This window comes from Rutidosis leptorrhynchoides, chromosome 4 (assembly GCF_046630445.1).
Source record: "Rutidosis leptorrhynchoides isolate AG116_Rl617_1_P2 chromosome 4, CSIRO_AGI_Rlap_v1, whole genome shotgun sequence".
NCBI lineage: Eukaryota > Viridiplantae > Streptophyta > Magnoliopsida > Asterales > Asteraceae > Rutidosis > Rutidosis leptorrhynchoides.
In genome coordinates this window covers 35,489,985-35,516,823 of record NC_092336.1, presented here as the reverse complement: position 1 = coordinate 35,516,823, position 26,839 = coordinate 35,489,985, and positions in this window count along the sequence as shown.

Sequence of the window (26,839 nt, the reverse complement as noted above, 5' to 3'; positions counted from 1 at the left end):
CATGTTTCTGTAAAGTTTATTGAGGTGCTTTTGTTTTGGACTAAATTAAATGTTTTACCCAATTTACTGTAATGAAAGATGGATCTACACGATGAATCAATTCCATCATTAAAAGGAAGTAAAGTCTTCCGAAAAAGACACGCGCTTCTTGATTTAGGTCAAGAAGTTGTCGTCCAGACCAGCTGTAGGTTGACGAAAAATCTAGAAAAGTCATCACTAAAATCAGCAGGAAATCCACGGACCTCAGCATCAAACAGGGTCGCCAAGTGGTCAGACTTATCCTAACCATGAGAGGATCTGTCTTGTAAAATGGGGAGGGCATCGTGCAAATTAGCTTGATAAGACTAATGAATCAGATCCCCAGAAAGGATAATCTCCTTAAAGATCAAAAATCAGCTTTTAAGACTGATATTACTCAATCCTTGAGATTGACCTTAAAGATTTGAGAATTACAAACTTATGGAATTCAATGATATCTAAACTCGAGCTTGAACGAGAAAATATTTTGATCAAAAATACAAACCGATTTGTTTTCTGAAAACCTATTTTCAATGCGTTCATTACCATTGAACGTAAAATCCTAGGAATTCACCTGGAATTCATTAGGTCACCTGAACCAAATCGGGTGTCAACCGTAAGAACGGTGGTTGCACAGCATGGTCGAAGACAGGACCTTGTGCCAGACCGAAAAATTATAAGGGTGAGCTTTACTATTGCTCCTACAAAGGATAGTAATTGCGTCTGACACATTATAGACCATAATTAAAAGCATGTCAGGGGACATTGCCTTAACAGTTGCTTGTTCAACGCTTTCCTTTACAACCGGACGATAGTTTACCGAAAGGTAATATACGGAGCAAGTATACTGGACGTGTTGCTTTCCTAATACAATGTTAGCAAGTGGGTGACACAAAACGATAAGTTTTGAGCTAAAATTTTCAAATCTGAAACCCACAAAACCCACAAAAATATTTTGCAACACCGGTGAAGGGTTATTCCAGAAAACTTGTCTAGGGTAAAAGCTAGATTGAATTTTCAAAAGATTAAATGTTTTCATAAAGATCTAATTTCCTAACGGATCTAAATTTTCATAGTCATGTGGGACTGTAAATCGCCTTTCAAATGTGCACTTTGCTTTGGAAATTGAAAGTAAATCGGCTATTTGATTGCAAGTGTCGTTGACCTAAACCCGAGGCAACTGTGGATGACACACCCACCTTTAACCATGGTTCTATCGTTACTATCATTGTTTATACCACCATATCAAAATCACTGATGTACAAAGTGTGATGAATAAAAAAGTGATTCATGTATGTTTTTATTTCAAGTTCTGTATTGCTTGAGGACAAGCAACGTTCAAGTGTGTGGATATTTGATAGTGCTCCAAATGAACATATATTTAGTAGCAATATCCTTCCGATATGTAAAGTTTTCAGTTGCAATTGTTCTATTTTCAAGTAATATTCGTTTAAATAAATAAGTGCGAAGACAAAAGGCGAAAACAAAGATTTGAAGACAAAAACATCCAAAAAGCTCAAAAGTACAAAGTACAATCTAAGAGGTTCAATTTAATGATGAGAAACGTCTGAAAATGACAAAAGTACAAGACGCAAAACGCAAAGTACAAGATATTAAATTATGCGAAAAGGCGTTCGAAAATCCGGAACCGGGACATGAGTCAACTCTCAACGCGCAACGCAACGGTGCAAAAATTACAAGTCAACTATGCACATAAATAAAATATAATATATAAATAATTCTTAAAAAATTATATATATATTATATTATTATTTAATAACGTCGACAAGCAAAGATCCAAAATGATGTGAGCTGGAAAATCAAACTCCACGACTCGCGGAGTTTGAAAAATCAGAATTTCCCTATAAAATGAACGAGCTTCTGCCGAGTTCAACCATCCCCAATATCAATCTCTCTCTGATATATATAATATATGTATATATATATATATATATATATATATATATAATATAAATTAGTTTAGTTTTATATTAGATTAGTTTGGGTTATGTAAAGGTTATTTTACGGGTTTTAAATTCGGAGCTCTGTCCGTGTAACACTACGCGATAAATAATCAATGTAAGCTATGTTCTCCTTTTTAAATTAATGTCTCGTACTTAAATTATTATTATGCTTATTTGAGCCAAAGTAATCATGATGTTGGACTAAATATTAAAGACGGGGTAATTGGACTTTGTACCATAATTGGGGTTTGGACAAAAGAACGACACTTGTGGAAATTAGACTATGGGCTATTAATGGGCTTTATATTTGCTTAACTAAATGATAGTTTGTTAATTTTAATATAAAAATTTACAATTGGACGTCCCTATAAATAACCATATACACTCGATCGGACACGATGGGCGGGATATTTATATGTACCAATAATCGTTCATTTAACCGGACACGGGAATGGATTAATAGTCTATGGAATTATTAAAACATGGGTGAAATTATGTACAAGGACACTTGGCATAATTGATAACAAAGTATTAAAACCTTGCGTTACACGCAGTCGATAACCTGGTGTAATTATTAAACAAAGTATTAAAACCTTGTTACAGTTTATGTCCCCAAATAGTTGGAATATTTGACTTCGGGTATAAGGATAATTTGACGAGGACACTCGCACTTTATATTTATGACTGATGGACTGTTATGGACAAAAACCAGACGGACATATTAAATAATCCAGGACAAAGGACAATTAACCCATGGGCATAAAACTAAAATCAACACATCAAACATCATGATTACGGAAGTTTAAATAAGCATAATATATTTTATTTTATATTTCATCGCACCTTTAATTATTCGTCATTTATATTTTTTGTTATTTATTTTATTTTGTTAATTAAATATCATCATTTACTATACGCTTCGCTTAAAATATAAATCGACAAACCGGTCGTTAAACGGTAAACCCCCTTTTATATATTATTATATATAATTATATATATTTTGTACAAATATAGTTGTTTAAAAATATAGTGTGCAATAAGCCCGCTCCCTGTGGAACGAACCGGACTTCCTAAAAACTATACTACTCTATGATTAGGTACACTGTCTATAGTGTTGTAGCAAGGTTTAGGTATATCCCATTTGTAAATAAATAATCAAAACTTGTGTAAAATTGTAGCATATTTAATAGTATTTCCTAGTAAAAATATAAACTATTTCGTACCCCCACGCTACGACATCAATATACCAATAGTACATACATCTAAAAGCTGTGTATTGTACGAGTACGAATACGGGTGCAAACGAGTAGAATTGTTGATGAAACTGAACGAGGATGTAATTATAAGCATTTTTGTTAAGTAGAAGTATTTTTATAAGTGTCTTGAAGTCTTTCAAAAGTGTATGAATACATATTAAAACACTATATGTATATACATTTTAACTGAGTCGTTAAGTCATCGTTAGTCGTTACATGTAAATGTTGATTTGAAACCTTTAAGTTAACGATCATGTTAAATGTTGTTAACACAATGTTTATTATATCTAATGAGATGTTAAATTATTATATTATCATGATATTATGATATATTAATATATCTTAGTATGATATATATACAGTTAAATGTTGTTACAACGATAATCGTTACATATATGTCTCGTTTCGAAATCATTAAGTTAGTAGTCTTGTTTTTACATATGTAGTTCATTATTAATACACTTAATGACATGTTTACTTATCATTTATCATTATTAAACATAGTGTATCAATATCTTAATATGATTCATATGTATTTAGTAAGACGTTGTTATAACGATAATCGTTATATATACCGTTTCGAGTTTTTTAATTCAATAAACTCAATTTTATGTATATAACTCATTGTTAAAATACCTAATGAGATACTTAATTATCATAATAAGTATCAAAACCACTTGTAGTCCTTGGCAATTTAGTGATGAAATCCATGGTAATGTTTTCCCATTTCCATTCCGGGATTTTGGGTTGTTGAAGTAGACCTGATGGTTTCTGATGCTCCGCTTTGATCTTAGAAGACGTCAAACATTCCCCTACGTATTTAGCAACATCGGCTTTCATACCTGGCCACCAAAAATGTTTCTTGAGATCCTTGTACATCTTCCCCATTCCAGGATGTATTGAGTATCTGGTTTTATGAGCTTCTCTAAGTACCATTTCTCTCATATCTCCAAATTTTGGTACCCAAATTCTTTCAGCCCTATACCGGGTTCCGTCTTCCTGAATATTAAGATGCTTCTCCGATCTTTTGGGTATTTCATCCTTTAAGTTTCCCTCTTTTAAAACTCCTTGTTGCGCCTCCTTTATTTAAGTAGTAAGGTTAGTATAAATCATTATATTCATAGATTTTACACGAATGGGTTCTCTGTCCTTTCTGCTCAAGGCGTCGGCTACCACATTTGCCTTCTCTGGGTGGTAACGAATCTCAAAGTCGTAATCATTCAACAATTTAATCCATCTGCGCTGCCTCATGTTCAGTTGTTTCTGATTAAATATGTGTTGAAGACTTTTGTGGTCGGTATATATAATACTTTTGACCCCATATAAGTAGTGCCTCCAAGACTTTAATGCAAAAACAACCGCGCCTAATTCCAAATCATGCGTCGTATAATTCTGCTCGTGAATCTTCAATTGTCTAGATGCATAAGCAATTACTTTCGTTCGTTGCATTAATACACAACCGAGACCTTGCTTTGAGGCATCACAATATATCACAAAATCATCATTCCCTTCAGGTAATGACAATATAGGTGTCGTAGTTAACTTTTTCTTCAACAATTGAAACGCTTTATCTTGTTCATCCTTCCATTCAAATTTCCTCCCTTTATGCGTTAATGCAGTCAAGGGTTTTGCTATTTTAGAAAAATCTTGGATGAGTCTCCTGTAATAACCAGCTAGCCCTAAAAATTGACGTATGTGTTTCGGAGTTTTCGGGGTTTCCCACTTTTCAATGGTTTCAATCTTTGATGGATCCACCTGAATACCTTCTTTGTTCACTATATGACCGAGGAATTGAACTTCTTCCAACCAAAATGCACACTTTGAAAACTTAGAGTACAGTTTTTCTTTTCTCAGCAACTCTAGCACTTTTCTCAAATGTTCTTCATGCTCTTGATCATTCTTCAAGTAAATAAGTATGTCATCGATGAAAACAATGACAAACTTGTCAAGATATGACCCACACACTCGGTTCATGAGGTCCATGAACACAGCTGGTGCGTTAGTCAATTCAAACGGCATAACTATAAACTCGTAATGACCGTAACGCGTCCTAAAAGCAGTCTTTGGAATATCATCCTCCTTCACCCGCATTTGATGACATCCAGAACGTAAATCGATCTTCGAATAAACAGACGAGCCTTGTAGTTGATCAAATAAGTCGTCCATTCTCGGTAGTGGGTAGCGGTTCTTGATGGTAAGTTTGTTCAACTCTCGGTAGTTGATACACAACCTGAATGTACCATCTTTCTTCTTGACAAACAAAACAGGAGCTCCCCATGGTGATGTGCTTGGTCGAATGAAACCACGCTCTAAAAGTTACTGTAACTGACTTTGTAATTCTTTCATTTCGCTGGGTGCGAGTCTGTATGGAGCACGAGCTATTGGTGCAGCTCCTGGTACAAGGTCTATTTGAAATTCAACGGATCGATGTGGGGGTAATCCCGGTAATTCTTTCAGAAATACATCGGGAAATTCTTTTGCGACGGGAACATCACTGATGTTCTTTTCTTCAGGTTTAACTTCCTCGATGTGTGCTAGAATGATGTAACAACCTTTTCTTATTAGTTTTTGTACCTTCAAAATACTAATAAGATTTAATTTCGCGTTGTTCTTTTCTCCGTACACCATTAAAGGTTTTCCTTTTTCACGCATAATGCGAATCGCATTTTTGTAACAAACGACCTCTGCTCTTACCTTCTTCAACCAGTCCATGCCAATTATTACATCAAAACTCCCTAACTTGACTGGTGTTAAATCAATCTTAAACGTTTCATCACCCAGTTTAATTTCTCTATCCCGACATATATTATCTGCTGAAATTAATTTACCATTTGCTAATTCGAGTAAAAATTTATTATCCAAATACGTCAATGGGCAACTTAATTTAGCACAAAATTATCTACTCAAATAGCTTCTATCCGCACCCGAATCAAATAAAACATAAGCAGATTTATCGTCAATTAGAAACGTACCCGTAACAAGCTTCGAGTCTTCCTGTGCTTCTGCTGCATTAATATTGAAAACTCTTCCACGGCCCTGCCCATTAGTATTCCCCTTATTCGGGCAATTTCTAATAATGTGGCTCAGTTTTCCACATTTATAACAAACAGCGTTGGTATTACTTGCTTCGACACTATTCGTTTTGGCATTACTTGTTCCGACATTATTTGTTCTTTTAGTTCTGTTAAACTTTGGTCCGTAGACCTCACACTTTGTCGCGCTATGACCATTTCTTTTACACCTGTTGCAAAATGTCGTGCAAAACCCCTGATGATTTTCTTCACACCTATGACATGGCTGTTTTTGGTTTTTGTTTCCATTGTTGTTATTGAGGTTGTTGTTGGGGTTGTTATTGTTATTGAAACAGTTGTTGTAGTTGTTGTTGTTGTTGTTGGGATGTTTGTTGTAGTTATTGTTAGGATTGCGGTTATTGTTGAGATTGTTGTTGCGGTTGTTGGGATAGTTGTTGCGATTATGGTTGTAATTGTTGTTGTTGTTGTTGTTGTTATTGTTGTTGTACTGGTGACTCTTGTCACCGTTTTCCTCCCATTTCCTCTTGAGTTATTTCGTGTTGGCTTCTTCGGCTGCCTGCTCTTTAATTCTTCCCTTAATCTGATTTATGAGTTTATGAGCCATTCGACTTGCCTTCTGTATAGAAGCGGGCTCGTGTGAACTCACATCTTCTTGAATCCTTACTGGTAACCCTTTTACAAATGCGTCGATCTTCTCTTCTTCATCTTCGAATGCTCCCGGACACAATAGGTACAACTCTGTGAATCGTCGTTCATATGTGGTAACGTCGAACCCTTGTGTTCGTAACTCTCTAAGTTCTTCCTTGAGTTTATTGACTTCGTTTCTAGGACGGTTGATAATGCTAAAAACGAACATATATTTCATAGCATTATTCCTCAAGAAAGACAAGCTTTTAGTTGCAATTGTTCTATTTACAAGTGATATTCGTTTAAATAATAAAAGGTGAAGACAAAAGACAGATTCGACGAATTGAAGACGCAAACGACCAAAAAGCTCAAAAGTACAAAAGACAATCAAAAAGGTTCCAATTATTGATAAGAAACGTCTCGAAATTACAAGAGTACAAGATTCAAAACGCAAAGTACAAGATATTAAATTGTACGCAAGGACGTTCGAAAATCCGGAACCGGGACCAGAGTCAACTCTTAACGCTCGACGCAACGGACTAAAAATTACAAGTTAACTAGGTATATAAATATAATATAATATATAATTAATTATATTAATTATATATATATTATATTTATAAATAAAAACCGTCGGCAGAGAAAGACTCCAAAGTGTGAGCTGGAATTTCAAACTCCGCGACTCGCGGAGTTTGAAGGCAAAATATGCCGCGAGTCGCGGAGCCCTAAATTTGAAAACTGCCTATAAAGCCAACCGAATTCTGATCAAAATCATGAATCTTTTTCTTCTCTTATCATACGTAAAATTTATATTTATATTTATAATTTATATTTTAATTTTAATTATAATTCTAATAATAAGGGTATGTTAGCGAATGTTGTAAGGGTGTAAGTCGAAATTCTGTCCGTGTAACGCTACGCTATTTTTAATCATTGTAAGTTATGTTCAACCTTTTTACATTAATGTCTCGTAGCTAAGTTATTATTATGCTTATTTAAAACGAAGTAATCATGATGTTGGGCTAATTACTAAAATTGGGTAATTGGGCTTTGTACCATAATTGGGGTTTGGACAAAAGAACGACACTTGTGGAAATTAGACTATGGGCTATTAATGGGCTTTATATTTGTTTAACTAAATGATAGTTTGTTAATGTTAATATAAAGATTTACAATTGGGCTTCCCTATAAATTACCATACACACTCGATCGGACACGATGGGCGGGGTATTTATATGTACGAATAATCGTTCATTTAACCTGACACGGGAATGGATTAATAGCCACTAGAATTATTAAAACAGGGGTGAAATTACATTCAAGGGTAATTGGTGTAATTGTTAACAAAGTAGTAAAACCTTGGTTTACACGCAGTTGATAACCTGGTGTATTCATTAAACAAAGTATTAAAACCTTGTTACAACTCGAATTCCCAATTAGTTGGAATATTTAACTTCGGGTATAAGGATAATTTGACGAGGACACTCGCACTTTATATTTATGACTGATGGACTGTTATGGACAAAAACCAGACGGACATATTAAATAATCCAGGACAAAGGACAATTAACCCATGGGCATAAAACTAAAATCAACACGTCAAACATCATGATTACGGAAGTTTAAATAAGCATAATTCTTTTATTTCATATTTAATTTCCTTTATTTTATATTTAATTGCACTTCTAATTATCGCATTTTTATTGTTATTATATTTAATTGCATTTTTAATTATCGTACTTTTTAATTATCGCAAGTTTATTTTATCGCACTTTTATTATTCGCAATTTCATTATCGTTATTTACTTTACGCTTTAAATTAAGTCTTTTATTTATTTAATATTTTACATTAGGTTTTAACTGCGACTAAAGTTTTAAAATCGACAAACCGGTCATTAAACGGTAAAAAACCCCCCTTTATAATAATAATATTACTTATATATATGTTTGTATTTTTATAAAAGTAAACTAATATAGCGTTACGCTTTGTTTAAAGATTTCCCTGTGGAACGAACCGGACTTACTAAAAACTACACTACTGTACGATTAGGTACACTGCCTATAAGTGTTGTAGCAAAGTTTAAGTATATCCATTCTATAAATAAATAAATATCTTGTGTAAAATTGTATCGTATTTAATAGTTTTTCCTAGTAAAATATAAACTATTTCGTATACCTTAGCTTTGACATCAACGGTACTGCTTGTTCATCAATTGCTTGAATGCTAACCACGGTAGTGCGTAAGCAGCATTTTGTCCTACCTGTTCAAGATAGGTGTTCCACCACGTTAACGCAGTACCTGTGAAGGTATGCGTAGCGTACTTAACTTTTTCCTCTTCAGTACACTTACTTATGGCAAACACCGATTCGACTTTTTCGGTCCACCGTTTAAATCCAATTGGTCCTTCGATTCCATCAAATTCCAAAGGTTTGCAGGTAGTGAATTCTTTGTAGGAGCATCCTACACTATTTCTTGCGTCGTTAGCTGCATTGCTAGATTCAGAGTTATTGTTGGTATGTAGCGCAGCCTGTACTGCGGCTATGTTTGCAGCAAGAAAGGTACGAAATTCCTCTTCGCTCATATTCATAGTGTGTCGATTAGTCGGTGCCATTTCCTTCAAAATAGCCAACTGAATCGAGTTAATCATACAGAATATTAAGAGTAGTCAATAGTATTTCGTAGCATAATATGAACTCATTTATAAAAGATTTTTCTTCATATTAGCATTTTATAAGTTTAAATTCTGGTACTACCTACCCGTTAAATTCATACTTAGTAGCTAATATACAATTCAACTACTACAATTCCATATGAAAAACTGATTATAATAATATATCACATACAAATATTCTTCAAACTTACAACTTCGCTATATTACATATAACATGAAATATAGTACACTTTGATACATGACAGTTTTTGAAGATAAACCTAGTTAATACGCAAGTTGTTCAGTAAAGGAAATAAAGACACGTAGTTCATAAGTCCAGAAACAAGTCATGCATTCTGGTTTTACTAAGACGACTTCCCATCCTTTGTCTTGTGGAAAATAACCGTTATGACCATTGGCTAGGCAGCATGTTGTAATGTCGTCAAAAGGACGAGGGTTTCATAATGTCCAACAGCCCCGTAATAATCTAAAAACCTTGTTTCTCACCCCAACTACTGAATCCGTCACTTGTGAGAAGGTTTTATTTAAAAGTTGCAATCCGATGTTCTTTTTCTCACTTTGGTAAGAAGCGAACATCACTAACCCGTAAGTATAACATGCTTCTTTATGTTGCATGTTAGAAGCTCTTTCTAATTCACGAAATCCTATGTTGGGATATGTTGAGTCAAAATAGGTTCTTAACCCGTAGCGTAAAATTGCATTTGGGTTCCTCGCATTTAACGCTTTAAAGAAAACACGGCGTAACTTACGGTCTCCCCAATGTGATATACCCTACCTATCAAAGGAAAACCTTTTATAAACTAAGGCATTTCTGGAAAGTCTTTCAAATGTTTGACAAGTTAATTTTTCCATAATTAAATGTGCTGATGAATTCTGACGGACTCTAGACAAGATTTCCTCAATCATATCCTCTGGTAGATCTTCTAAAATATTCGGTTGTCTACCCTTAACGTCCATATTATTTTTATACTGTAAAATAGACAAGGATTAGATTCGTAAAAGATAATTAATAAACAATACAAGCAATTTTTACATAAAACATAAAAGTACAAGCACACTACAATACATATAATATACAACATGATTACAACCCTCTAATCTGAATCACTGGTTTCTTCTTCTTCGGACTTGGTTCGTATTCCTAATTTTCTAGGAATATATGGTGTTCCTCTAATACGAGCCGTAATTTTCCACAATGGTTTAGAAAACCCTGGTGGTTTAGAGGTTCCCGGGTCATTGTTACATTTTAGGAAATACGGATGTTGCCGATACATATAAAGTTCATCGGGGTTGGAATCGGGTTTCTCTATTTTTATACCTTTTCCCTTATTATTTTCTTTCGCTTTATTAAATTGGGTCGAGGTAATTTCTATAACATCATCGGAATCCTCATCGGAATCCTCATCGGGATCCGATTCATCGGAAAATTGGTAATCTTCCCAATATTTTGCTTCCTCGGCGGAAACACCATTGACCATTATTAACTTTGGTCCGTTGGTTGAGGATTTTCTTTTATTTAATCGATTTACTATAGGTATAAATATTTCTTCCTCCGGAACCTCTTCTTCTTCCGGTTCCTCCTCTTCAGGTTCCTCTTCTTCCGGTTCCTCTTCGGGAATTTCTGAATCTTCCCAAAGTATATTCGACTCTTCATTATTATTAGGTGAGTCGATGGAATTTGTACTAGTGGTAGACATCTATCACATAATATCAAACACATTAAGAGGTTAATATATCACATAATATTAACATGTTAATAACATATAGTTTCCAACAAAAGTGTTAAGCAATCGTTTTTAAAGAAAACACGGTCGAAGTCCAGACTCACTAATGTATCCTAACAAACTCGATAAGACACACTAATGCAAATTTCTGGTTCTCTAAGACCAACGCTCGGATACCAACTGAAATGTCCCGTTCATATTGATTATAAACGTTCCATATTAATTGATTTCGTCGCGAGGTTTTGACCTCTATATGAGACATTTTTCAAAGACTGCATTCATTTTTAAAATAACCATAACCTTTATTTTATCTATAAAGGTTTAAAAAGCATTACGTAGATTATCAAATAATGATAATCTAAAATATACCGTTTACACACGACCATTACATAATGGTTTACAATAAGAATATATTACATCAAAAATAAGTTTCTTGAATGCAGTTTTTACATAATATCATACAAGCATGGACTCCAAATCTTGTCCTTATTTTATATGCAACAGCAGAAGCTCTTAATAATCACCTGAGAATAAACATGCTTAAAACGTCAACAAAAATGTTGGTGAGTTATAGGTTTAACCTATATATTATCAAATCATAATAATAGACCACAAGATTTCATATTTTAATATACATCCAATACATAGAGATAAAAATCATTCATATGGTGAACACCTGGTAACCGACATTAACAAGATGCATATAAGAATATCCCCTATCATTCCGGGAAATCCTTCGGACATGATAAAAAACGAATTCGAAGTACTAAAGCATCCGGTACTTTGGATGGGGTTCGTTAGGCCCAATAGATCTATCTTTAGGATTCGCGTCAATTAGTAGATCGGTTTACTAATTCTTAGGTTATCAAGCAAAAGGGGCATATTCGGCTTCGATCATTCACCCATATAATGTAGTTTCATTTACTTGTGTCTATTTCGTAAAACATTTATAAAACTACATGTATTCTCATCCCAAAATATTAGATTTTAAAAGTGGGACTATAACTCACTTTCACAGATTTTTACTTCATCGGAAAGTAAGACTTGGCCACTGGTCGATTCACGAACCTATAACAAATATGTACAAATATATCAAAGTATGTTCAAAATATATTTACAACACTTTTAATACATTTTGATGTTTTAAGTTTATTAAGTCAGCTGTCCTCGTTAGTAACCTACAACTAGTTGTCCATAGTTAAATGTACAGAAATAAATTGATATATATTATCTTAAATCAATCCACGACCCAGTATATACACGTCTCAGGCTAGATCACAACTCAAAGTATACATATTTTTGGAATCAACCTCAACCCTGTATAGCTAACTCCAATATTACTGCATATAGAGTGTCTATGGTTGTTCTAAATAATATATATAGATGGGTCGATATGATATGTCAAAACATTTGCATACGTGTCTATGGTATCCCAAGATTACATAATATATTAGAATACATATATAATAAAATATAAGTTAGCTAGGATATGATTTGTATAGAATTGTTACAATATTTCCCGTAGCTACAACAATCAAAAAATATCCAATCTTGTTTTACCCATAACTTCTTCGTTTTAAATCCGTTTTGAGTGAATCAAATTGTTATGGTTTCATATTGAACTCTATTTTATGAACTAAACATAAAAAGTATAGGTTTATAGTCGGAAATATAAGTTACAAGTTGTTTTTGCAAGAGGTAGTCATTTCAGTCGAAAGAACGACGTCTTGATGACCATTTTGAAAAACATACATCCACTTTGAGTTTAACCATGATTTTTGGATATAGTTTCATGTTCATAAGAAAAATAATTTTCCCAGAAGAACAACTTTTAAATCAAAGTTTATCATAGTTTTTAATTATCAAACCCAAAATAGCCCGCGGTGTTACTACGACGGCGTATGTCCGGTTTTACTGTGTTTTTCGTGTTTCCAGGTTTTAAATCATTAAGTTATCATATCATATAGATATAGAACATGTGTTTAGTTGATTTTAAAAGTCAATTTAGAAGGATTAACTTTTGTTTGCGAACAAGTTTAGAATTAACTAAACTATGTTCTAGTGATTTCAAGTTTAAACCTTCGAATAAGGTAGTTTTATATATATGAATCGAATGATGTTATGAACATCATTACTACCTTAGGTTTTGTGGATAAACCTACTGGAAATGAGAAAAATAGATCTAGCTTCAAAGGATCCTTGGATGGCTTGAAAGTTCTTGAAGCAGAATCATGACACGAAAACAAGTTCAAGTAAGATTTCCACTCGAAATAAGATTGTTATAGTTATAGAAATTGAATCAAAGTTTGAATATGAGTATTACCTTGTATTAGAAAGATATCTTACTGTAAATAAGAAAGATTTCTTGAGGTTGGATGATCACTTTACAAGATTGGAAGTAAGCTAGCAAACTTGGAAGTATTCTTGATTTTATGAAACTAGAACTTATAGAATTTATGAAGAACACTTAGAACTTGAAGATATAACTTGAGAGAGATCAATTAGATGAATAAAATTGAAGAATGAAAGTGTTTGTAGGTGTTTTTGGTCGTTGGTATATGGATTAGATATAAAGGATGTGTAATTTTGTTTACATGTAAATAAGTCATGAATGATTACTAATATTTTTGTAATTTTATGAGATATTTCATGCTAGTTTCCAAATGATGGTTCCCATATGTGTTAGGTGACTCACATAGGCTGCTAAGAGCTGATCATTGGAGTGTATATACCAATAGTACATACATCTAAAAGCCGTGTATTGTACGAGTACGAATATGGGTGCATACGAGTAGAATTGTTGATGAAACTAAACGAGGATGTAATTGTAAGCATTTTTGTCAAGTAGAAGTATTTTTATAAGTGTCTTGAAGTCTTTCAAAGGTATATGAATACATATTAAAACACTACATGTATATACATTTTAACTGAGTCGTTAAGTCATCGTTAGTCGTTACATGTAAATGTTGATTTGAAACCTTTAAGTTAACGATCATGTCAAATGTTGTTAACCCAATGTTTATTATATCTAATGAGATGTTAAATTATTACATTATCATGATATTATGATATATTAATATATCTTAGTATGATATATATACAGTTAAATGTTGTTACAACGATAATCGTTACATATATGTCTCGTTTCGAAATCATTAAGTTAGTAGTCTTGTTTTTACATATGTAGTTCATTGTTAATACACTTAATGACATGTTTACTTATCATTTATCATGATTAAACATAGTGTATCAATATCTTAATATGATTCATATGTATTTAGTAAGACGTTGTTATAACGATAATCGTTATATATACCGTTTCGAGTTTTTAATTCAATAAACTCAATTTTATGTATATAGCTCATTGTTAAAATACCTAATTGTTGGAATTCAATATAACAACATGTTCTTAATGTTAACATAATCACTAAACCAATTTAGCAGGATTTATAGCAAGCGGAAGCATGATATATTAAGAAAACAAGTGTATATATTTGACCAATTAATTTGAATTCCAATTAGACATCAAGTCATGAAATATGCTTGCAAAATAGAAGTAGTTTAGAGGTTATACCTTCTCCAAGTTAGGAGGTTAATAATTGATGATTAAGATGATGAACAAGTGTGTAAAACCCAATCCTTTGATGCACCAACACCACCCTTTAAGTTAGTTAAGATTTAGGCACTTAACTAACTAATTAACCAAGCTCAAAACCCTTTTATTTGCACCTAATTTTCTGGACAGCAGCAACTAAAAGGATGATGAGAATGCAAGCCTCAAAAGCATGAAACCTCAATAGATTATACCCCAAACTTATCACCAATACCCTAGCCTTTAGTTAGGATTTAATGACCCTTGAAATAATCTTGCAAAAAAAGATTTAAGAACCCTCTTTTGGTCCTAAACAGACACGGCCTGGACAGCCTGCAGGAGCAGTTTTTTTTGCTAGTTTTTCACTTGAGAGAATGTGTATACATGTGTTCTACTTTCCTTTGGTCAAGGGGAATGCCTATATGTAATTGTGCTATGTTGAAAGCAACAAAAGTGAGCATGGGTGGACTCTCTTGGAGTCCCAAATCTGCCACTCAAGTTAATATATATAAAATGTTGCAATTTATATAAAATGTTGCAATTTATATAAAACTTGCATAAAACCATATATATATTTATGTTACTTTCATATTCTTATAAACCATTTATAAAACATAACACAATATAGTTATTTAAACCTATAAATAACTAAATCCGTATCATATATAAATTATCCAAATAATTTATCTCAAGTGATAATATTTTAGAAACCCGATTTTCTAAAATCCAAGTGTCGCGTATTTGTTTAATGATCCAATCGTTGAGATCAAATACGTATAAGGTGTAGGTAAGTTTGTTATTGGGTATGACCCGACTTGGATCATAACATATTAGCCACATTAATTTAATATGTCTCTCGGGCATACGAAAAACCTTCAATCTCCCACTTGCACGAGAAACATAAGAAATTAATGCAAGTGACGGATACCACCTAACGACCGTCCATCACCCCCAATATGTTATGACTTTGTGCCATTCAATAACATCATCCCTTTCGAGTTCCCATCTCGAATATGAATAGGTGAATCTTTTCATTATTTCCTTTCGTCCTAGATGTCATGTTAATCCAAGAGACACAGAGTGATCACCCTCTTCTAGATTTAACTTTATCAGGCCTTAGACATCTGACTCTCAACGAATAAGAGGGACAAATTCCATCTTGACTACATACGTCCTAAATATATACCTTGCATTATACCTGAGCTCTTCCTTATGAACTACCATATTTCAGAATAGCGAAGAAAATAATCAAGGCACAATACTTGGTAAATATCCGAACCCAATATGCATCTCAGGTCAGAGGATACAATGATATTCGCCTTTACTCAAGATTACATGTGATCAACCACAAAGGCTCCATTAAGTAAATCTTGAGGGCGGGTCTTCCAATATTTGTATCCCACAAATATCTATGAACCTTGGTTGCAACGTTGCCCTACATTCATCCCGTGAATGTATACCAATCCAAGTTCATAATAGTCTAAACCTCACACTTGCTCCCACAAATGTGATCAACTACGGAATTTAGAATAATTACTTATTTATGGATAAAATATGCAAAATAGGAACATAACTCAAAATAAATTAATGCCATAATTATATTAATGAGTTTGAACAATTTCGTTCCGTTACAATACTTAAAACAGATCATGACCAATCACTAGAATATCGAAGCCCTAATGCACAAACATGTCCTGCATGTTTTGATCCATGTAAGAGCTTCGTGAGAGGATCCGCTATATTAAGATCTGTGTGAACTTTGCGAATACATATCTTTCCCTTTTCAACTTCATCCCTTATGTAGTTGAATCTCCGCTCAATGTGACGGGTCTTTTGGTGAGCACGAGGTTCCTTGATTTGAGCAATCGCACCCTCGTTGTCACAAAAGATCTCAAGAGGGTCCTGAATGGAAGGGACTACTCCTAAGTCGTCGATGAATTTCTTCATCCATGCAGCTTCCTGAGCTGCGAATGAGGCAGCAATGTACTCCGACTCTGTAGTGGATAATGCAGCAACATCCTATTTTGAACTCTTCCAAGAGACTGCACCTCCATTTAACGTAAAGACATAACCGGATTGTGATCGAGAATCATCTCGATCAGTTTAGAAACTCGCATCCACGTAACCCTTTACAGTGAGTTCCTCCTCACCAGACCCGTATATGAGAAACATATCCTTAGTCCTCCTAAGGTATTTCAATATACTTTCAACTGCAATCCAATGACTATTTCCTGGGTTATTCTGGTATCTACTTGTCAAGCTTAGGGCGCACGACACATCCGGTCTAGTGCATATCATTGCATACATGATTGACCCAATAGCAGATGCATACGGGACTCTCATCATTCTCTCTTGTTCATCTTTCGTGGTAGGGCACTGAGATGAACTGAGAGGCGTTCCTCTTTGAATAGGTACCAAACCACTCTTAGAATTCTCCATCTTGAACCTTTTCAAGACCTTTTTAATGTATGCACTTTGATTCAAACCTATCAGTTTCTTAGATCTATTCCTGTAGATCCCAATCCCCAAAACATATTGTGCTTCTCCAAGATCCTTAATGGAGAAGCATTTACTTAGCCAAGTTTTAACACCTTCCATTGCCGGAATATCATTTCCAAATAACAATATATCATCCACATATAGTACAAGGAACATGATAGTGCTCCCACTAGCTTTCTTGTATACACAAGCTTCATCACCATTTTTAATGAAGCCAAATTTCTTGGCCTCCTCATTAAAACGATGATTCCACATTCTAGATGCTTGTTTCAATCTGTAGATTGACTTCTTTAACTTGCATACCCTTTTAGGATATTTCGAATTAACAAAACCTTCAGGCTGAACCATATAGACATCTTCCTCAAGATGTCCATTTAGGAAAGCAGTCTTGACATCCATTTGCCATATTTTATAATCATAATGAGCAGCAATGGCAAGTAATATCCTAATAGACTTTAGCATTACCACAGGCTAAAAAGTTTCATCATAGTCAACCCCTTAAGTTTGAGTGAAACCTTTTGCTACAAGTCTAGCTTTATATGTATCCAAGTTTCCATGTATATCGGTTTTCATTTTAAAAAGCCATTTATAATCAACTAGCCTTGAGCCAGTAGGTTGTTCAACAAGTTCCCAAACTTGGTTGTCATACATGGATTGCATCTCAGCATTCATGGCTTCCTTCCATTTATCTTTATCAATCCTTAATAAAGCATCTTGGTAGTTTGTTGGTTCATCCAAATCAACCACATAGCAACCATCCATGAGAAACCCATATCTCTCAGGAGGATTACTAATCCTACCAGATCTGCGAACATCTTGTGTATTTTGATCATCCATTTGATCACTCTCAACATTTTCATGTTGAGTGCTAGTGTCAACCAATTGTGTATCATCTACTTGATCTTGAACCTCTTCAAGATCTATCTTCCTTTCACTATTTCCTTCCATTAGGAACTTAGTTTCAAGGAATTTAGCCTTTCGAGCAACAAATACATTTTGCTCGGTTGGATCATAGAAATAGTATCCCATATCATCCTTGGGATATCCTATGAAGATACACTTCGTGGATCGAGCATTCAACTTATTGGGGACGTAACGCTTAGGATAAGCTTCACATCTCCATACCTTTAAGTATGATAGAGATGGAAGTTTTCCAAACCACATCTCATGAGGAGTTCGTTCCACTTTCTTGGTTGGGGCCATATTTAGAATACGAGCCGCGGAGCATAGACAATAACCCCAAAATGATAGAGGCAACAAGCTTCCAGCCATCATAGATCGAACCATATCCATTAGGGTTCGGTTCCTCCTTTCGGAAACTCCATTTAGTTGGGGTGTTCCAGGAAGAGTGAGTTGCGAGATAATCCCACAACTTCTAAGATGATCTTGGAAAGCATCGCTTAGGTATTCACCTCCTCTATCGGTACGAAGTACCTTGATTGTCTTATTGAGTTGATTTTGTACTTCATTTTGATACTCTTTGAATGCCTCAAAAGTTTCGTCCTTATGTCTTAACAAGTAGACATATCCGAAACGACTGAAGTCATCAATGAAAGTAACGAAGTATCTTTCACTATTCTTAGTTATGGGCTTAAAGGGTCCACATACATCCGAATGTATTAATCCCAATAAGTCCTTAGCCCTTTCATAGGTCCCTTTGAAAGGTGCTTTAGTCATTTTGCCTTGTAAACAAGATTCACATACATCAAACGAGTCTAGTTCATTTGATTTCAAAAGGCCATTCTTTTGAAGTGTATGCATTCGTTTCTTGTTTATGTGACCAAGGTGACAATGCCATAAGTAGGAATCACTCAACTCCCTTTTGAGTTTCTTGGTGTTTGCATGGTATATTGAGCTATTGTATGATGTGTCATCATGAACCAATTCATAAATACCATTCGAAGGCGAAGCCTTAAAATATAACACATTATCTAAATAAACATGGATATCATCATTAATGAAATTAAGATTAAAACCATATTGTTTCAAACGGGATACAGAAATAATATTTCGTGATAAATCGGGTGCATACAAAACATTTTTCAAGATAAGCTCCAAACCACTTGGTAGCTTTAAAACAAAGTCTCCTTGAGCTTTCACTTGCACCCTTGCTCCATTTCCCATGAAGAGACTTGTTGTTCCCGCATCTTGATCACTTCTTTTGAACCCCTACAAAGAATTGCAAATATGAGTTCCACATCCTGTGTCTAATACCCATGTATTAGAAGAAGTAATACTAAGCTCAATGTATACCATATATACATTACCTGAGGTTTGCCCTGCATCCCTCTTTTCCTTCAACTCCATAAGGTAGACCGGGCAGTTTCATTTCCAGTGACCCATTTCACCGCAACCGAAGCACGGATCTTCCTTGGGGTTAGCTTTACCAGCAACCTTTTGCTTCTTGTTGTTGTTGGTTGGGGTAACCATCTTCCCCTTTCCCTTGCCATTGCCTTGGTAGGTGGGTCCTTTCCTCTTAGCCGCCTTCAGCTTAGAAGTGTTATTATTGATCATAAACATGGGTGAAGCCCTTTTACCCATGCTCGCTTCGGCCGTCTTAAGCATGGCATGTAATTCGCCAATGCTTTTATCCCAACCATTCATGTTATAATTTAACACGAATGTGTCAAACCTCTTTGAAAATGAGTTAAGGATAAGGTCTGTGGCTAATTCATTAGACACGTTGCAATTTAGATGGTTTGCTCGATCAATCAGGCTTTTCATCTTAAGGATTGGGTGTCGTCCTTCCGACATGCATGAAGCGCTCGGACCATTTCAAAGCGCTCGACACGAGCTTATTGAAGGAACATCTCCTTCAACTGTGTGATCATGTCATATGCACTATGATGCTCGAAGTCCTTTTGGAGTTCAGGTATCATAGTCCCAAGCATGAGGCAAGAAACTTGCAATGAATCGGTGCAACATTTCTCCCAATAAGCCATGCCTTCCGTATCATCCTCGTTCGGTTGATCGGGAATGGGGTCGTCCAACACATACGCCCTATCCTCTAGTTAGAGGACAATTCTTAGATTGCGAAACTAATCCATGAAGTTCGTATGGTTGAGTTTTTCCTTTTCAAGGATTGACCTCAACGATAGGTTGTTAAAGTTTATGGGTGCGTTTGGAATGTTGTTGTTATTGGCGGCCATCTACAAAATTTAACAAAGTTGTTTAAGTATTAATTTTAATTTAACAATCAATACCCTTTAAATCCAATTGATATTTATTAAATTTTTGAATCCAACGGTAAACCAAATTTCGGTTAGGTGACCTTTATCCCGTCATTTGATTTAGTTAGGTAGTCATTATATGACAATTGCAATCCTTTTGCAACTTCTAAGTTATGGGATCATGCAATCCTTTTGCATGGCATATTATCCCATCAACGCCTATTTGTTCATCATGCTTCGGTGACCCTAAATTCATGATTTCCAAATCAAGTCGTCCTACTTGTATAGACATGTAAACTTAACATACAAGTGGTTAGGTGACCTTTATCCCACAAGTGTGTGAAATTTACCTTAATCATATTAGATTGCTCATAACGGTTAGGTGACCTTTATCCCATTATAAGTTCCCTAATACATCTAAGTGTCATACAATAGGATGGCGTTAAACTTGTTAACCTAGTGTGTAAAGGGTTTTAAGTTTACTTTAATTCTAGTTTGAGAAAACTTTTATGCCATACACCAACATGCATTTAGTGTATGGTTCATTCGAAATCCATTTTCAAGTCTTGTAATTTTAGCCAATTACTTGATATAAACCATTTTATATATATGATCCTTATCATTGTAGTGACCCGAACTTTTCCATGTTTATATATATTAATTGAGATTAATATTTACATGATTAAATGTTTCCAACATGTTAAGCAATCAAACTTGTTAAGACTTGATTAATTGAAATATGTTTCATATAGGCAATTGACCACCCAAGTTGACCGGTGATTCACGAACGTTAAAACTTGTAAAAACTATATGATGACATATATATGGATATATATAGTTAACATGATACTATGATAAGTAAACATATCATTAAGTATATTAACAATAAACTACATATGTAAAAACAAGACTACTAACTTAATGCTTTTTAAACGAGACATATATGTAACGATTATCGTTGTAAAGACATTTAATGTATATATATCATATTAAGAGATATTCATACATGATAATATAATAATTTAAAATCTCATTTGATATTATAAACATTGGGTTAACAACATTTAACAAGATCGTTAACCTAAAGGTTTCAAAACAACACTTACATGTAACGACTAACGATGACTTAACGACTCAGTTAAAATGTATATACATGTAGTGTTTTAATATGTATTTATACACTTTTGAAAGACTTCAATACACTTATAAAAATACTTCTACTTAACAAAAATGCTTACAATTACATCCTCGTTCAGTTTCATCAACAATGCTACTCGTATGCACCCGTATTCGTACTCGTACAATACACAGCTTTTAGATGTATGTACTATTGGTATATACACTCCAATGATCAGCTCTTAGAAGCCCATGTGAGTCACCTAACACATGTGGGAACCATCATTTGGCAACTAGCATGAAATATCTCATAAAATTACAAAAATATGAGTAATCATTCATGACTTATTTACATGAAAACAAAATTACATATCCTTTATATCTAATCCATACACCAACGACCAAAAACACCTACAAACACTTTCATTCTTCAATTTTCTTCATCTAATTAATCTCTCTCAAGTTCTATCTTCAAGTTCTAAGTGTTCTTCATAAATTCCAAAAGTTCTAGTTTCATAAAATCAAGAATACTTTCAAGTTTGCTAGCTCACTTCCAATCTTGTAAGGTGATCATACAACCTCAAGAAATCTTTGTTTCTTACAGTAGGTTATCATTCTAATACAAGGTAATAATCATATTCAAACTTTGGTTCAATTTCTATAACTATAACAATCTTATTTCAAGTGATGATCTTACTTGAACTTGTTTTCGTGTCATGATTCTGCTTCAAGAACTTCGAGCCATCCAAGGATCCATTGAAGCTAGATCAACTTTTCTCTTTTCCAGTAGGTTTATCCAAGGAACTTAAGGTAGTAATGATGTTCATAACATCATTCGATTCATACATATAAAGCTATCTTATTCGAAGGTTTAAACTTGTAATCACTAGAACATAGTTTAGTTAATTCTAAACTTGTTCGCAAATAAAAGTTAATCCTTCTAACTTGACTTTTAAAATCAACTAAACACATGTTCTATATCTATATGATATGCTAACTTAATGATTTAAAACCTGGAAATACGAAAAACACCGTAAAACCGGATTTACGCCGTCGTAGTAACACCGCGGGCTGTTTTGGGTTAGTTAATTAAAAACTATGATAAACTTTGATTTAAAAGTTGTTATTCTGGGAAAATGATTTTTATTATGAACATGAAACTATATCCAAAAATTATGGTTAAACTCAAAGTGGAAGTATGTTTTCTAAAATGGTCATCTAGACGTCGTTCTTTCGACTGAAATGACTACCTTTACAAAAACGACTTGTAACTTATTTTTCTGACTATAAACCTATACTTTTTCTGTTTAGATTCATAAAATAGAGTTCAATATAAAACCATAGCAATTTGATTCACTCAAAACGGATTTAAAATGAAGAAGTTATGGGTAAAACAAGATTGGATAATTTTTTTCATTTTAGCTACGTGAAAATTGGTAACAAATCTATTCCAACCATAACTTAATCAACTTGTATTGTATATTATGTAATCTTGAGATACCATAGACACGTATACAATGTTTTGACCTATCATGTCGACACATCTATATATATTTCGGAACAACCATAGACACTCTATATGTGAATGTTGGAGTTAGCTATACAGGGTTGAGGTTGATTCCAAAATATATATAGTTTGAGTTGTGATCAATACTGAGATACGTATACACTGGGTCGTGGATTGATTCAAGATAATATTTATCGATTTATTTCTGTACATCTAACTGTGGACAACTAGTTGTAGGTTACTAACGAGGACAGCTGACTTAATAAACTTAAAACACCAAAATATATTAAAAGTGTTGTAAATATATTTTGAACATACTTTGATATATATGTATATATTGTTATAGGTTCGTGAATCAACCAGTGGCCAAGTCTTACTTCCCGACGAAGTAAAAATCTGTGAAAGTGAGTTATAGTCCCACTTTTAAAATCTAATATTTTTGGGATGAGAATACATGCAGGTTTTATAAATGATTTACAAAATAGACACAAGTACGTGAAACTACATTCTATGGTTGAATTATCGAAATCGAATATGCCCCTTTTTATTAAGTCTGGTAATCTAAGAATTAGGGAACAGACACCCTAATTGACGCGAATCCTAAAGATAGATCTATTGGGCCTAACAAACCCCATCCAAAGTACCGGATGCTTTAGTACTTCGAAATTTATATCATATCCGAAGGGTGTCCCGGAATGATGGGGATATTCTTATATATGCATCTTGTTAATATCGGTTACCAGGTGTTCACCATATGAATGATTTTTATCTCTATGTATGGGATGTGTATTGAAATATGAAATCTTGTGGTCTATTATTATGATTTGATATATATAAGTTAAACCTATAACTCACCAACATTTTTGTTGACGTTTTAAGCATGTTTATTCTCAGGTGATTATTAAGAGCTTCCGCTGTCGCATACTTAAATAAGGACGAGATTTGGAGTCCATGCTTGTATGATATTGTGTAAAAACTGCATTCAAGAAACTTATTTTGTTGTAACATATTTGTATTGTAAACCATTATGTAATGGTCGTGTGTAAACAAGATATTTTAGATTATCATTATTTGATAATCTACGTAAAGCTTTTTAAACCTTTATTGATGAAATAAAGGTTATGGTTTGTTTTAAAATGAATGCAGTCTTTGAAAAAACGTCTCATATAGAGGTCAAAACCTCGCAACGAAATCAATTAATATGGAACGTTTTTAATCAATAAGAACGGGGATATTTTAGATTATCATTATTTGATAATCTACGTAAAGCTTTTTAAACCTTTATTGATGAAATAAAGGTTATGGTTTGTTTTAAAATGAATGCAGTCTTTGAAAAAACGTCTCATATAGAGGTCAAAACCTCGCAACGAAATCAATTAATATGGAACGTTTTTAATCAATAAGAACGGGACATTTCAGTTGGTATCAGAGCATTGGTCTTAGAGAACCAGAATTTTGCATAAGTGTGTCTTATCGAGTTTGTTAGGATGCATTAGTGAGTCTGGACTTCGACCGTGTTTACTTAAAAAATGATTGCTTAACAAATTTTGTTGGAAACTATATATTTTTAACATGTGAATATTATGTGATATATTAATCTCTTAACGCGTTTGATATTATGTGATAGATGTCTACCTCTAGAACAAGTCCCATTGACTCACCTAATAATAATGAAGAGTCAAATGTAAATTGGAATGATTCGTGGACTGATTCACAAGTTCCCGAAGAGGAACCGGAAGAAGAGTCGGAACCGGAAGAAGAATCGGAACCGGAAGAAGAATCGGAACCGGATGAAGAAATAGAACCGGTGGGGGAAATAATAAAACGGTTAAGTAAAAGAAAATCCTCAACCAACCGACCAAGGTTAATTATGGTCAATGGTGTTTCCGCCAAGGAAGCAAAATATTGGGAGGATTACCAATTCTCCGATGAATCGGATTCCGACGAGAATTCCGATGATGTTATAGAAATTACCCCAACTGAATTTAAAAAGGCAAAAGAAAATAATAAGGGAAAGGGCATAAAAATAGAGAAATCTAATTCCAACTCCGATGAACTTTATATGTATCATCAACCCCCGAAGCCCTTAAGTTGTAACAATGACCCGGGAACCTCTAAACCACCAGGTTTTTCTAAACCAATGTGGAAAACGACGGTTCGTATTAGGGGAACATCATATATCCCTAGAAACTTGGCAAAACGAACCAAAACCGAAGAAGAAGAAACAAGCGAGTCGGAATAAGATAGTTGTATTCGTGTGGTGCAATATATGTAATATAGTGTGCTTATGCTTTATGATATATGTAAAAATTGCTTGTATTAATAAGTATTTTTTTTATGAATCTAACTCTTGTCTATTTTACAGTATAAAAACACAAAATGGATAGACAACCCAATATTTTAAGAGACCTACCCGGAGACATGATTGATGAAATCTTGTCTAGATTCGGTCAGAATTCCTCGGCACAACTATTTAAGGCGAGATCAGTTTGTACGACATTCGAAGAACGTTCCAAGAATGTCTTGGTTTATAAGAGACTTTCGCTTGAAAGATGGGGGATATCACATTGGGAAACCCATAAGTTACGATGTGTTTACTTTGACGCATATATTGCGGGGAACCCAAATGCTATTTTACGCAACGGGTTAAGAAATTATTTTGACTCAATGTATCCGAATATAGGACTTCATGATTTAGAAAAAGCGGCTAACATGCAACATAAAGAAGCATGCTATGCTTACGGGTTAGTAATGTTCGCTTCTCACCAAAGTGAGAACAAGAACATCGGGTTACAACTATTAAACAAAACGTTTCCACAAGTGACGGAGTCGGTAATTAGGGTAAGAAATGAGGTTTTTAGATTGTTACGGGACTGTTGGACATTACGTAACCCTCGTCCATTTGACGACGTTACAACACGCTGTCTTATCAACGGCCATAACGATTATGTTCCACAAGACCAAGGATGGGAAGTAATCCTAGTAAAACCAGAATGCATGACTTGTTTCTGGACGTATGAATTACGTGTCTTTATTGCCTTTGCTGTACGACTTGTGTACTAGCTAGAATTATCTTCACAACCATCTTGTATCAAATTTATTGTGTGCTATATTTCATGCTATATGTAAAATAAGCGGTATTGTAAGTTTGTAAAATATTGTGTAAAAGTTTGAACGCGAAATATTATTATAATCAGTTTTTCATATAGAATTGTAGTAGTTGAATTGTATATTAGCTACTAAGTATGAACTTAACGGGTAGGTACTACCCGAATTTAAACTTATAAAACGCTAATATGAAGAAAAAGCTTTTATAAATGAGTTCATATTATGCTACGAAATACTATTAACTACTCTTAATATTCTGTATGATTAACTTGTTCCATTTGACTATTTTGAAGGAAATGGCACCGACTACTCGACACACTGTGAATATGAATGAAGAGGAATTCCGTACTTTTCTAGCTTCAAACATAGCCGCAGTACAGGCTGCGCTACAGACCAACAATAACCTTGGATCTAGCAGTACAGGAAATCGTGTAGGATGCACCTACAAAGAATTCACTGCCTGCAAACCTTTAGAATTTGATGGAATCGAAGGACCGATCGGATTGAAACGGTGGACCGAGAAGGTCGAATCGGTGTTTGCCATAAGTAAGTGT